The sequence below is a fragment of the Cryptomeria japonica genome, chromosome 10 (genome assembly GCF_030272615.1).
Source record: "Cryptomeria japonica chromosome 10, Sugi_1.0, whole genome shotgun sequence".
Lineage (NCBI taxonomy): Eukaryota > Viridiplantae > Streptophyta > Pinopsida > Cupressales > Cupressaceae > Cryptomeria > Cryptomeria japonica.
The window spans coordinates 853,477,325-853,490,761 of NC_081414.1; positions in this window are offsets into that span (position 1 = coordinate 853,477,325).

The following is a 13,437-nucleotide window of genomic DNA, read 5'->3' on the forward strand; positions in this document are numbered from 1 at the left end:
GAAGAGCTTCTATAAATTGAGAAGTTGGATTCATTTGTAAGGGTCCCAAATTGATGATTTGTGGCCCACTTAGAGATTTTTAGAGTATTTTGCAGATTGTTAAGAAGTTTGAGTTATTTTTGTTATACATTCATGGAGATTAATATGAAAAGTAGCTTGTAGATTGCCTGATCTACATTTATATTCTACCAAATTGTTCTGTGTAATCGGTAATGTCTATTATTTTGAGTTAGCAACATGGTAATCTTTTTTTGTCTATCATGTTATGAACCATATTGCGCACGTCAGTGGTGTATGAGAATTAATGTGATAGGCTATATTGTTGATGAGTTTATGTCCACAAATTTGTGAAATTGATGATTTTGCAGGTTTTATGGAGGTCCATTGTTGAATGCTAACTTGGATAATATCTGATAATTTCTTGAATTGCAAGGAACTAATTGAATAGTTTTTACATTGTCATTGTATTGATCTTTATTGTTATTTTCTTGTTTCCCTTACGCTTCACATTTTATTTCCCAGAGAGTCTTAAATCATAAAAATAAAAATAAAAAAGAGGAAGTGCAATTGTCCATAAACTAGTGATATTTAGCTCTAACCAGCAGGCCCCTTTAGAGGTATAACCACATCAACCATTGAGCTATCCATCACCATCGAGACCTGACTACAGAGACCTTCGGGTAGTGATTTCTTTGAAACTCGTTACTTTTCAGGAGAGGTGGTGAGCATTTGCATAAACTACCTGACTATTGGTGGGTGTGTCAAAACACTCGTCAACAAAAAGGTCATTCATTTGGTTATTTAAATCTGAAAATTTATGGTTGTGATGCTTATGCTCTTGTTTCTAAATATCAATGTTCTAAATTAGACCGTAAATCCAAGAAATACTCCTTTGTTGGTTATGGTGATGGTGTTAAGGGATATAGATTGTGGTACCCTGCTGCCCACAAAATCATCATTAGCAAAGATGTCGTATTTGATGAATCTTCTCTAAAACAATTAGACATTGTAGAAATTAATTTGGAATAGGAATAAGTACCTCAATATCAACAAGTTCAATTTGAGACTCATCCATCTACTGAAAAGATGGAGCAGGAAAATCCTTTTAAAGAAGAAGGCGGAGATTTAGAAGACATACAGGAAAGTGTGGAAACTCCACAACCATCTCTAAGGAGATCTAAATGAGTCATAAATCCTTTTAAAAGGTATGATGATTTCATTTCATCAATTGCTTTGATATCTAACAATGGGGAACCAAGTTTTTGCTTGGAAGTAGTGAATGGCACTGAAAATTTGAAATGGAAAATAGAAATGAAAGAAGAAATGGATGCCTTAGAGAATAATAAGACACGGGACTTGGTAGAACTTCCAAAGGGAAGGAAAGTTGTTTGTTGCAAGTGGGTCTAAGAATTGAAGAAGGGTGTTGATGATAAAATTGTAAGGTAAAAATCAAGGTTGGTAGCAAAAGGATATTCTCAAAAAGAATGTATTGATTTTCATGAGTTTTTATCACTAGTTCTTAAGATTATTTCTATTCAAGTTGTATTAAAGCATTAGTTGCATTACTTGACCTTGAGTTAGAGCAACTAGATGTTAAAATGACATTTTACATCGAGACTTGAATGTGGAGATAAATATGGAACAACCAAAAGTGTTTGTTCAATATCGTATTAGAAATTTTTTTTGCAAACTCTAAAAGCCATTGTATGGCTTAAAGAAGTCACCCAGGTAGTGGTACAAGAAGTTTGATTCATTCATGGTGAGCCAAGACTTTTTAAGAAGTGAGTATGACCATTATGTTTACTTTAAAAGTTTGGAAAATGGCTTATTCATTATCTTGGTGTTATATGTTGATGATATGCTTGAAACAAGTAAAAGTGTGGCTTAAATCAATAAGTCAAAGGCTCAGTTGGTTAGGACATTTGATATGAAGGATTTAGGAGCAGAAAAATAAATTTTGGGCATAGAGATACATAGAAACAGTAAACACGATAAGCTTTGGTTATATCACAGCAAAAATATTTAGAGAATATCCTCATAATATTTAGTATGGAAGATGTGAAACCTGTAAATATCTTTTTGGCTTCCCATTTTAAGATTTCTTCAAGTTTATGTCCAAGTGCTAAGGAAGAAAAGGATTATATGTCTCATGTACCATATGCTAATGTAGTAGGAAGTCTGATGTATGTGATGGTATGTACAAGACCAAGTATTTCACATACAATTGGTGTTGTCAGTAGATACATTGAAAATCCAAGTAAAAAGCATTGGGCAACAGTGAAATGGGTGCTTCATTATCTCAGAGGAAAAAGTGGTTATTGTATTACCTATGATGATTGTAGTGGTTCAATGTGTGGTTATGTTGATTATGATTTTATAGGTGATTTGGACAAAAGGAGATCTATATCAAGTTATATATTTACTTGCAGGTGGAGCTATTCGTTGGATTTGAAATCTTCAAAAAATAATTGTTTTATCCAACACTGAGGCAAAGTATATGGCTATCTCACATGCATGTAAAGATGCAATTTGGTTGAAGGATTTTTTGGGAAAGCTTGGAAAAGTGCAAGACAAAGTGATTGTATTTTGTGATAGTCAAAGTGCTATTCATTTGGCTAAAAATCCATCTTATCATAGTAGAACCAAGCATATTGAAATTAGGTACCATTTTGTAAGATAGGTTATTGATGGAGGTGGACTAATTCTTGAGAAGGTTCATACACCTAAAAATTGTGTAGACATGTTTACTAAACCAGTATTGGGAGAGAAGTTGAAGTGGATTGTCGCTTCTCTTGGCTTACAAAAGGAGTAATGTTTGTAATTATTTTTTGTTTTTGTAATGTAATGTAATTGTAATTGTAATTGTTGTAGTTATATTTACAAAATCATACTACAAGAAAGAGTAGTTGTGATGTTTGTAATTATTTTTTGTTGAGAAATAAGAATACTGATACCTTGCCCCATGGATGTTTATTTGGCATTTTGTCAAGGTTTTACCACATAAATTTGTGTCTTGTGTGTTATTTTGTTTTTCTTCTATTTTCTTCAATATTTGTTTTCATCTAACTTGTTCTCCAATATTTAATTATCTGAGTTTTTTGCTTCCACTTGCATAATAATAACTACTAAGACAATATATAACATGAGAATCTAGAGATCACAACACTTTATAAAAATAAGCTAGTGAAAAGGAAAATAGAAAACACAAGTGAAGGGTAATAGAAATGAAAGGATAATAATACTTACACAAATTGTGATGGTGATAGAAGAAACTAAAAGGGAAGAATGAGAATGTTGGATATGTTAGCAAGGGGAAGTGTACTAATTGAATGTCCAACATAAATAATCAATTGAAACAATGACTCTATAAGATAATATAGCATGAAAAATATCTAAGTTTGGTTACTTTTATTAGCATTCACCTAAAGAAAGGGGAGAAAGAAAAATATGCAAACTTGGGGCTCAATATCACTTAGAGTTCCTTCTAAAATTAAAACCTAAAATAAGCTTGTTAAGGTCATGGGGGCTTCACTAAATAGGCAATATCATATCACGTGTGTTCATATTGGGGGTTAATATCCCAAAAATGAGGGTGCAATATATTCTCCATCAGTGAAAATAGGGGGGTTTTTAATTTGGGCTTTGAAAAAATGCAATATTTTGTGCAAATAGGGGGATTTGTAATTCAGGTTGTGTATTGGGTGGGGGTGGAAAAAAGGAGTTTAAGGCAATATTTATTTTAAATAGGGGGATTCTTTAGTATGCCATGAATGCAAGTGATATAACCTAGGTTCACTAAGTGAAGCCCCCGTGGTTCAGGTTAGGAGGTATAGAAATTTGAAATCAATGTCTTTTAGTTAACTCAAATCTCACAGCAAAGTGTCCCCCAAAGTCTCACTAAGTTAAATTGTTCTATGTTTTTTCTCTCTATTGATTTTGTATGGAGGTGTCACTAACTTTAAATGGAGGTCAATCATAAGGGAAAAAATTCAACTTTTCATCAAAAAAAGATATTTTCTAACCTCAAAATATGTTTCATTGATATTTAGTATACTTTTTCTATAGAGACTTGATGTAGAAGTAAATCATGAAGGTTTAGAAATTTTAATCAAATAGCTCATTTGGAATATTGCATTTTAAGTTTTTTCCTCTAGACTCACTTCAAACTTTGTGGGTTTATGAGGATCACAAGAAGTAAAGGATGTCAAGAGAAATTTTGTCAATGGAACTAGTCTTTTGTAACTCTACAAGATTGCACATAAAGGTGGGTATGTGTAGGATCATGAGGGGCCAAAAAGTGGTGATATTATGACTAAAGTCCCGATTGATAGGATGATTGAAAAATGTCTATATCTTTCAAATGATATTACATTTTTTGAATCCAAAACTTGCATCACATTCTATGCTTCTTATCCTATAGAATTAAAAAAAATGAATTTCATAAAGTTTTGACCAAGTTATGATGGTCAGACATATGATTTTTTATATTTATAAAAATTTGTAGTAAAAAAATCATAATTAATTATTTATTTCCAAAAACAAAAAATGTGTCACATATGCACATGACTCTTCTATTTATATCTAAAATCTTATAAAAAAATATTATAATTTGATTGTGGTTAGGGTGGTCAAATAGACACCTACTTCTTATCTTTTCCTAAAATTTAGTACTACAGCATTGAAATTTGAAATTTTCATCAAATAGATTTTTTTCAAAAAACAACTAGTAGCTTAGAAACTAAATTCAATTTTCTAAAAATTGTATTTTTACATATTTTTGAAATAATGTTGGTAACTTATTCAAATTTTTACGTCAAGTTGCCTAACTCTATTTTTTTTATTTTCATTGCCACTTAAGGGCATGTTTGGCCCACCATGATCCTACATGTATACCCAAGTAAAAACCAACATTATAAAAAAATCCAATATAATTTGATGGAATAAATTAAATTTTAGGAGATATTAAAATGACAAAAAATATTAAAATACATACTTAGATCTTATAAAATTGACCTTACAAGTACACTTGACTAAATGAGTATTCTCAAGAGAGATTTTCAAAAATAGGAAACTTGATCTAGATGTATTCAGAGAAATGAAGTAGTTCTTGCAACCTTTTCTAACCAAAAAACTTGAAATTCATTATATCAATGACTCTCCCCTTAACATTAATAATGAGGAGGTATGTTGAGGTATATGAGGAGATAGATATAAGATGTCAAATGCCCAATGATTTATTAAAATTTTATAAAACCCACTTACACAAGAGAATTAAACACTTTGGCCACTAATGGTAAGGATTTTTGGAAAAACTAAGACATCTTGATATTTGGATAACAAGTTTAGAATTTCATAGTCCTTCTAAGTCAAAAATCCCACAAAAGGCTAAAATTTGAAAAGAATTCAAGGAAATTGACCCAAACGATTTATAAATGACCTCAATTTTTAACACAAGAAAATTAGCCACCATTTCACTCTAAAGAATGTATGCCAAGAGCATGTGAAGGAAAAAGAAAACCATAAAACTTGACTATATTGAAAACTTAAAAGTGATGTCCAAAACTTTTCTAAAATAAAAAGTGTTATGTATGTAAGGCACGATGCATGGAGACTATATTAATGTAATACTGTAGACCATTTCCAAGATAAAATAAATTTAAAACCAAAAATCTCTAGTTTCTTAGAGTAGAATAAAACTGAAGGCACACTTATAAAATAGAATCAATTGACTAACTAGTATGACTTAAATATGAAAGGAACCCAAGTGTATGCATGTTAATAGTTTTCATTTCTTTGATCATGTTGAAACTTTTCATCATGTACCAGCGTAAATTATACACCCTTGCTAGGGTGGTACAATTTTACACTTAGTTTAGTACCCGTCTTAGTGTGTTTGCATCTTGCATTATAATTTATCTTGAAGCATTTAATTAATTTAATTAAATCTAAAGTCATATTTCATCACTCCCCACATCATAAAATTGGGTCCTTTACCCTAAGTGTGCCCCTTTTAATTTTATTCCTCCAATAAATCATTAAATCATAAACCCTAATTATGTCTTATTTCGACGTTTAAGGCTCAATTTCGCATATCAAAACATCTCAAAATAAGTTGTAACTTTGGGATTCACTCTAATATCATCATATATGATAGCCCTAAAAATTTGGTGAAAAGTTGGTCGGTCTGGGTGCAATTTGTACCTGGTCCCCTACATTTTTCCCAAAATTTCAGGAGAATAATTCTATGATATTATAATGCTTAACCCCAATAAATTGGCAGTAAATTAAAATCCTAGGTCAGCCTAAAGATGAAATTCAAGTCTAGGTTTTTCATACATAAGACCTCTCTTTCTTCATTTCAAGGCAACTAAGATCTAGAAAAAAAACTTTTGGAGCGAGCACAAGGAGCCTTCTATGCAGTGAAAGAGAAAGTCTTTTGGAGTCTTCAACAACATTCAACAACATCTATCAAGCATTCATCAAGCAATCTTTCATCAATTGGGGGCTTTTGAAGATGTAGGAAAGCAATAGGAGATCACCGGCTGACGATTGGCTTGTACCCTTCCCTTGCGGTTGGGTATGACTTCATGTTGTTTTCATGTATTTGTGTGAGATTATTTACACTCATTTAGCATATTTTATTTAGACCATTCCCATTTACATACATTTAGGGTTTACTCTCCAAAGTGTAGGGTAGCTCTAGTTTCTTATCTTTCTCATTTTAGGGTCTTGCACACACACAAGATTCTTACACACAGTATTTTACTATAAAAATTGGCTATATGTTGACATGTAAATCACCAAAATAGGGGTTTGACTAAGGCAAAACCTTACATAGCCACCCAAACCCTCTCTTTTTAGTTGCAAGTGTAGGTACAGGTACCCGGGAGACTTTTAGGATCAATAGAAGACACAGGGACAGTTACAAGCCTCAGATATGCCCTAAAACCATTAGGGGTAGAGGCATGCTTCCTTGGTCCTACCTAGGATAGGGGCATGGCACTTTGGTCCCCCCACTTTTAGGTGATTTTCAATAGGGTGGTATCTCAGAACCTTTAGTTTGTAGTCTCTCAATTGCAACTCGCAGTTAGACGAAATAGGACCAGAGCATGGCACTCATGTCTAGGTCAGTTTGGCTCATTTTCCAACACTAGGTGCACATCCAAATGCGCCCCTCCCCCTTCTCTACTTTCAGTATCTTAGTTTCAGATCTACAATTGTATGAAATTTTAGTTCATATATGCTTCATTGTTCATCTCCTAGTCTAGTTGATCAATCTTTAACATCTTATCTTCATATACAACAAGAGGAATATAAACCCTAAGAGATAATCCTTGTCTCTCTCTTTCTCACAAGAAGTAGCCAAATTGATCTATCTCCCTAGGCTCTTTCATATTCCCAATGTGTTGGCAAAAGTGGGATTAGGTCCTAGTCACCCGGTCTTTCTTTTTCCCCTCCACATCTTGGTGAACCTTATGTGAATCCAATCTTCTTTAATTCTATTTTATGTTCTCATATCTGAGTGTTTTTGCTATTTCAAATTCAAATTTACATTTACAAATTTCAATTCCTTTCAAATTTAAAAAATTTAGAGGTTAATTTTGTTAAAACCCTAATTTTTCAATTCAAAATTGAACTTGTGGATAGATTCATTTGGATCATTAATTTCAGCTCTGATTTAGGAACAGATTTCACTCATAAATTTAATTTTCTAAATCAACATTTATAGTGCTTCATTGGCTAAAATTGAAAATTTCCTTCTATCTTGCATATGTTATCATTTGAAAGAGGAAAATTGTTGTCATGATGCATTCATTTCATAAATGTGATAATGGGTTAGCTTCCCTTGCTTTAATTTCTCCATCTCTTTAAGAACTTCCTGCTATCTATGACAAAATTTTAGTGCCTAAAAGAGCTATTACCAACCCCTTCAAAAATCTCCCATGCTAAAAGGATGAAGATTTGAAGAGTGATCTTGACAATTCTCCTAAAATGTGCCCTTCCCATCTAGCTATCTTAGAGGAAGAGGATGATATCATAAACACCTTTCCTAATGTTAATTTACCTTCCCTACATAATTCCTCTCTAGGTGAAAAGGTATTGATGGACATTGACTTATGTTCTGTAGGAAATGTGTCTCTAATTCACTTGACATGTTTGGGTTGATCAGGCTAGCCTACACCAATGGAACAATAGAGTGGAAGACTACATCAGAGTTGTGTCGATAATCCGATGGAGTTGTCTGAGGTGGTCCAAGTTGACATTAGCTATCGGGGGTTCCGGTCTAGAGTTAAGCTGATACCCGATGAAGTTGACTTAGGAGATCAGGTCGATATTAGCTATCGGGTTAATATGCTGAAGGCTACGCCAAAGTCCCAATAAGTCCGTCTTGTTCTGTCTCAGAGTGCTTCACTCATTGGGATAGCATTTTTGGGTTTGATCGGATGAGATGATGAGACCTCTCTCTATTATCGGATATCGGGGGTAACCTCATAGTGCTTGATCTGATGAGATGATGAGACCACTCTCAATTATCGGAGATCAAGGTAACAGTTCATTTGTCTGGCTAATGACCCAATGGAGTCGCCTTAGGCGATCGGGTATAATCGGGTGATTAGATTTACTATTTGAGAGCTATACTGATGGCTGATGGAGTGGAGACCGACTGTGGGTGTGAGATCTAACTAAGATCCAAAAAGGTTAACTCTTGAATAGTAAGGATGTGACTGTCGGTGTATTTTGAATATGAACTGACTCAACTCCCTAATGCATGTGGGATAATTGATTTTCCATGAATGCAGATCGACGCAAGCAAATGGTTAGACTTCAAGCCATTGGTGTAGTTGCTTAGATGAACGGTCAACCAATTTGGTATTTGAAGTCAAACGTGAACCAAATGTAAGGTTATGAATCAGAATAGCGACTGTGTGATCCATGAAGTAGTTTGATCTAAATGTTGAATGTTTCAATCTGGAACGATTGTATGACAAAGTGAAGGAAGTCCGTAGACTGAACTTTATTGTATTGTTTTTTACATACTGTTAATAAAGTCGATTATCTTTTGGTGGTGGGTTTTTCTCCCGAAAGGGTTTTCCCACGGTAACTCTGTGTGTTACATCTCTATGTTGTTTATTTGTGTATGCTCATGCTTGTGCCATATTCTGTAAATGTTGAAAATTTGTATACACTAGTCCATTTCTCCCCCGCAAATTGACATTAGGGAAGTGAATTTACGCACTTGCTTTCCTTACAAGTGGTATCAGAGCTTGGCCTATTTTGTTGTCCTTGTTGGGTAGGGTTAGTTTTTTGTGTTAGTTCTATTTTAGTGGGAGTCTTGCATAGTTTCTACTTATTTTACAGTTTGAGATTGCGAGAACCTTAGTGCACATAGACATGGAGAAGTTTAATGGTTCCAATTTTGAACTATGTAAACTCAAGATGGAAGACTTGTTGGTCGATAGATATCTCTAGGGTGTTGTGACTGCAACTTCTAAGCCTTCAGGTATGAAGCAAGAAGATTGGGATCTAGCCGATCGAAAGGCAAGGGGTCTAATTAGGCTATGTCTTTTTTATTCTGTTACGTTAAACATCCATAAGGAGAAGACTGGACATCTTCTCTGGAATAAGTTGGGAGATATTAATCAAGGCAAATCCTCGGTGAATAAAATTTTCTTGAGGAAGAAGTTGTACTCTGTGAAGATGGATGCAAGAACACCATTGATAGACTACTTAAATGCATTCAACATGGTTCTTGCATAGTTAACTTATGTTGGTGTGTCCATCCAAGATGAAGAACATTGCATGATGTTGTTGTTTTCATTGCTTGACTCTTGGGAACACTTAGTGATGGCTATCGGTAGTACTACAACCCAGTTCAAGATGGATACTATGGTAAATACTCTTTTGTCAGAATAAATGAGAAATAAGTCTTCTGAGATGACAAAAGATGTACTCTCTATTTGAGGTAGACCGAAGGACAAAGACAAGAAGAAAGGCAAGAAGTCCAAGTCGCAAGAGAGATTTAAATCTCCAGGTAAGAAGTCAAAGGTGAAGTGCTAGAACTGTGGGCAGAAAGGGCATATCCGAAAGGATTGCAAGGAGGAGAAGAAGAAGAAGAAGAAGAAGAAGAAGAAGAAGTATTCTAACACTTAATCTTCTCAAAGTGATGCAGATGCATTTGTAGCAGCCTTGGCAGTACCTACCTTAGATGACACCTGGTTAGTAGATTCTGGCGCATATTTTCACATGACCTCCCATAAGGAGTGGTCCTCAAAATATGAACCATATGCTAGTGGAAAGGTATGTTTGGCTAGTGATTCTACATTGGAGATTGTAGGGAGAGGCATAATTAAAATTCAATTCCCAAATGGTAGAGTGAAGAGGATCAGTGGAGTTCTTCATATACCAGGTCTAGCAAGAAATCTTCTCTCTGTAAGTAAACTTAATGATGTTGGAGTACAAGTTACCTTTTTTTCTGGTGGTTGCAAGATGACTAGAGGTTCCATTGTATTGGCAAAGGGTGATCATTTTGGTACTTTATATAAGTTAAATTTTGAACCTATATGTTGTAATATGGCCTTTGAAAAAGTCAGTTAAGACAACTGTAATGATGCATAATGCTAATTCATTGGAAGCTAAACTTCCTGCTGAGAAAACAATGCTCTGGCATAATAGGTTAGGCCACATAGGTGAAAAAGGATTAAAAGCCTTGAAAAATAAGAACCTGGTTGAAGGTCTGGATGATTGTAATTTTGAGTTCGATTTCTACGAACACTACATATATGGAAAACATAACCATGTTCAGTTTTATTCCAGTTCTCATGTCTTCTGATATTCTAGATTATATTCACTTTGATGTGCCTTCTGTCCAGTGGATGTGCCTTCTTTGTCTAAGTCTAAATACTATGTATCTTTTGTAGATGATTATTCAAGAAGGGCATTTGTGTACTTTCTTAAAAATAAATCAAAAGTGTTCAATTAGTTTAAGGAGTTTAAGAACCTTGTTGAAAATCAGACTGGGAGAAAGATTAAATGTTTAAGAATAGACAACGGTGGTGAATTTTATAGTGCAAATTTTGACAAGTACTGTGTTGATCATGGAATTAAGAGACATAAGACTGTACCTTACACTCCACAACAAAATGGAGTTGCAGAAAGGTTGAATCAGTCCCTAATGGAGAAAGCAAGAAGCATGTTGAGTTGAGCTAGGATGGAACAAAAATTTTGGGCTAAAGAAGTTGCTACAGTGTGTTACCTACTAAATCATTCTCCTACTTCAGCATTGGTTGACAAAACACCTATGGAAGCATAGTTTGGTAAGAAACCTTCTTTAAGGCACCTTCATATTTTTGATGCATAGGCATATGCTCATGTGCCTGATGTTAATAGATCTAAATTGGATAACAAAGTGGTGAAATGTATCTTCATTGGCTATGGAGTTGGTGTGAAAGGATACAAAATTTGGAATCCAATGACTGGTAAAGTTGTATATAGTAGAAGTATGATTTTTCATGAGCTAAAGCCTATGTCACTAGATCATAATATAAAAAAGAAAGGAGAAGCTAAGGTTGAAATTTCTCCAGTCAAAGAAGAGTCTCCAAAGATACCTAAAGATGAGGAGAGTTCAAGCAGTTCAAGTAGTTCTCAAGAAGAACATGATGATGAGCCTCCTATAAAACCTCAAGAAGCCCCAACACCAGAGTTGAGAAGATCTACTCGAGAGAGGCGGCAACCTAATAGGTATACACCTAATAAGTACAGTCATTCTATGTTGAATGTTAATTATGTTTATGCTTTACTTGTAGATACTAATGAGCCTAGGACTGTCAAAGAAGCAATTGAAACGCCTGATTCAGATTCCTAGTTGGAAGCCATGAATGATGAAATGTCATTATTGGATAAAAATGGAACTTGGGATTTGGTGCCATTGCCTAAAGGCAGAAAGCTTGTAGGCTGAAAATGGGTGTTTAAAAAGAAGTACGGTCCAGATGGTAGCATTGACAAATACAAAGCAAGACTAGTTGCAAAGGGGTATTCGCAAAAAGAAGGTATTGACTATGGGGAAATCTTCTCTCCTATAGCTAAGATGACATCTATTAGATATCTCTTGTCACTCACATCAACATATGATTGGGAGATTGAGAAAATGGATGTGAGATAACATTTCTTCATGGTGATCTTGAAGAAGAAATTTATATGTCCCAACTTGAGCACTTTGTGGAAAAAGGTAAAGAACATCTAGTATGCAAACTGAAGAAGTCTCTGTATGGTTTAAAATAGTCTCCTAGAATGTGGTATCAAAAGTATGATACATTTGTTTTGTCCTTGGGATTTGTGAGATCAAAAGTTGATCATTGTGTTTAGTACAAAACTAATGGTGATAGGATTCTTATCATAGCTTTGTATGTAGATGACATGTTGTTCATAGGAAACACAAAAGGTATGATCTCAGTTTTAAAATCTCAGCTTTATATAAAATTTGAAATGAAGGACTTAGGTCCAGAAAATTACATTCTGGGAATGGAAATAAAAAGAGATAGATCTAAGAGGAAACTTTGGCTCAGTGAGAGGAAGTATATAACCAATGTTCTTGACAGATTTCATATGTTTGATTGGAAACCATAGGTTGTTCCCATCTTGCAGGGAACTAAGTTGTCTATGTTTGACAGTCTGAAATATCCAAAAGAGATTGAAGACATGAAAAGTGTACCTTATGCAAGTGTTATAGGCAGTCTGATGTATGCTATGGTCTGTACAAGATCAGATATTGCCCAGCCAGTGGGAGTACTTAGCAAGTTTATGTTGAATCTAGGGAAACCACACCAAGATGATGTAAAGAGAGTGTTCAGATACTTGAAGGGTACTTCAGACTTTGCATTGTGTTATCATGGTAATCTGAAGGATTCAAAGAGAACTCTCAGCATTTGTGGTTATATGGATTCTGATTGGGTAGGAGATATTATCAGCAAGAGATCCACTAGTGGATATGTTTTTGTCCTGAATGGTGGAGCAATTAGTTGGATGAGCAAGCAGCAAGTTGGAGTCCCTTTGTCCACTATAGAGGCAGAATACATGGCAACCACACATGCTTGTAAAGAAGTAGTCTGGCTTAGGCATTTGAGTTTAGATATTGGTTTTGATCTAGGGCAGGTTGAAATCTAGAGTGACAGTTAGAGTCCCTTATGTTTGTCAAAGAATCCCATTTTCCATGCCAGATCAAAGCATGTAGATGTTCAGTATCACTTCATTTGTGACATGGTGGAAGATGGAAAAGTTTATCTTAACAAGGTAGACACTCTGGAAAATGTTGTAGATGCCTTGACAAAACCGATGAGTACACACAAGTTTAGGTGGTGTTCAAATTCTATGGGTCTTCATACCCATGTCTCTCAGTAACATTTGAAATGGTATTCGGTCCAGTGAATTCCTCGTCAAGTG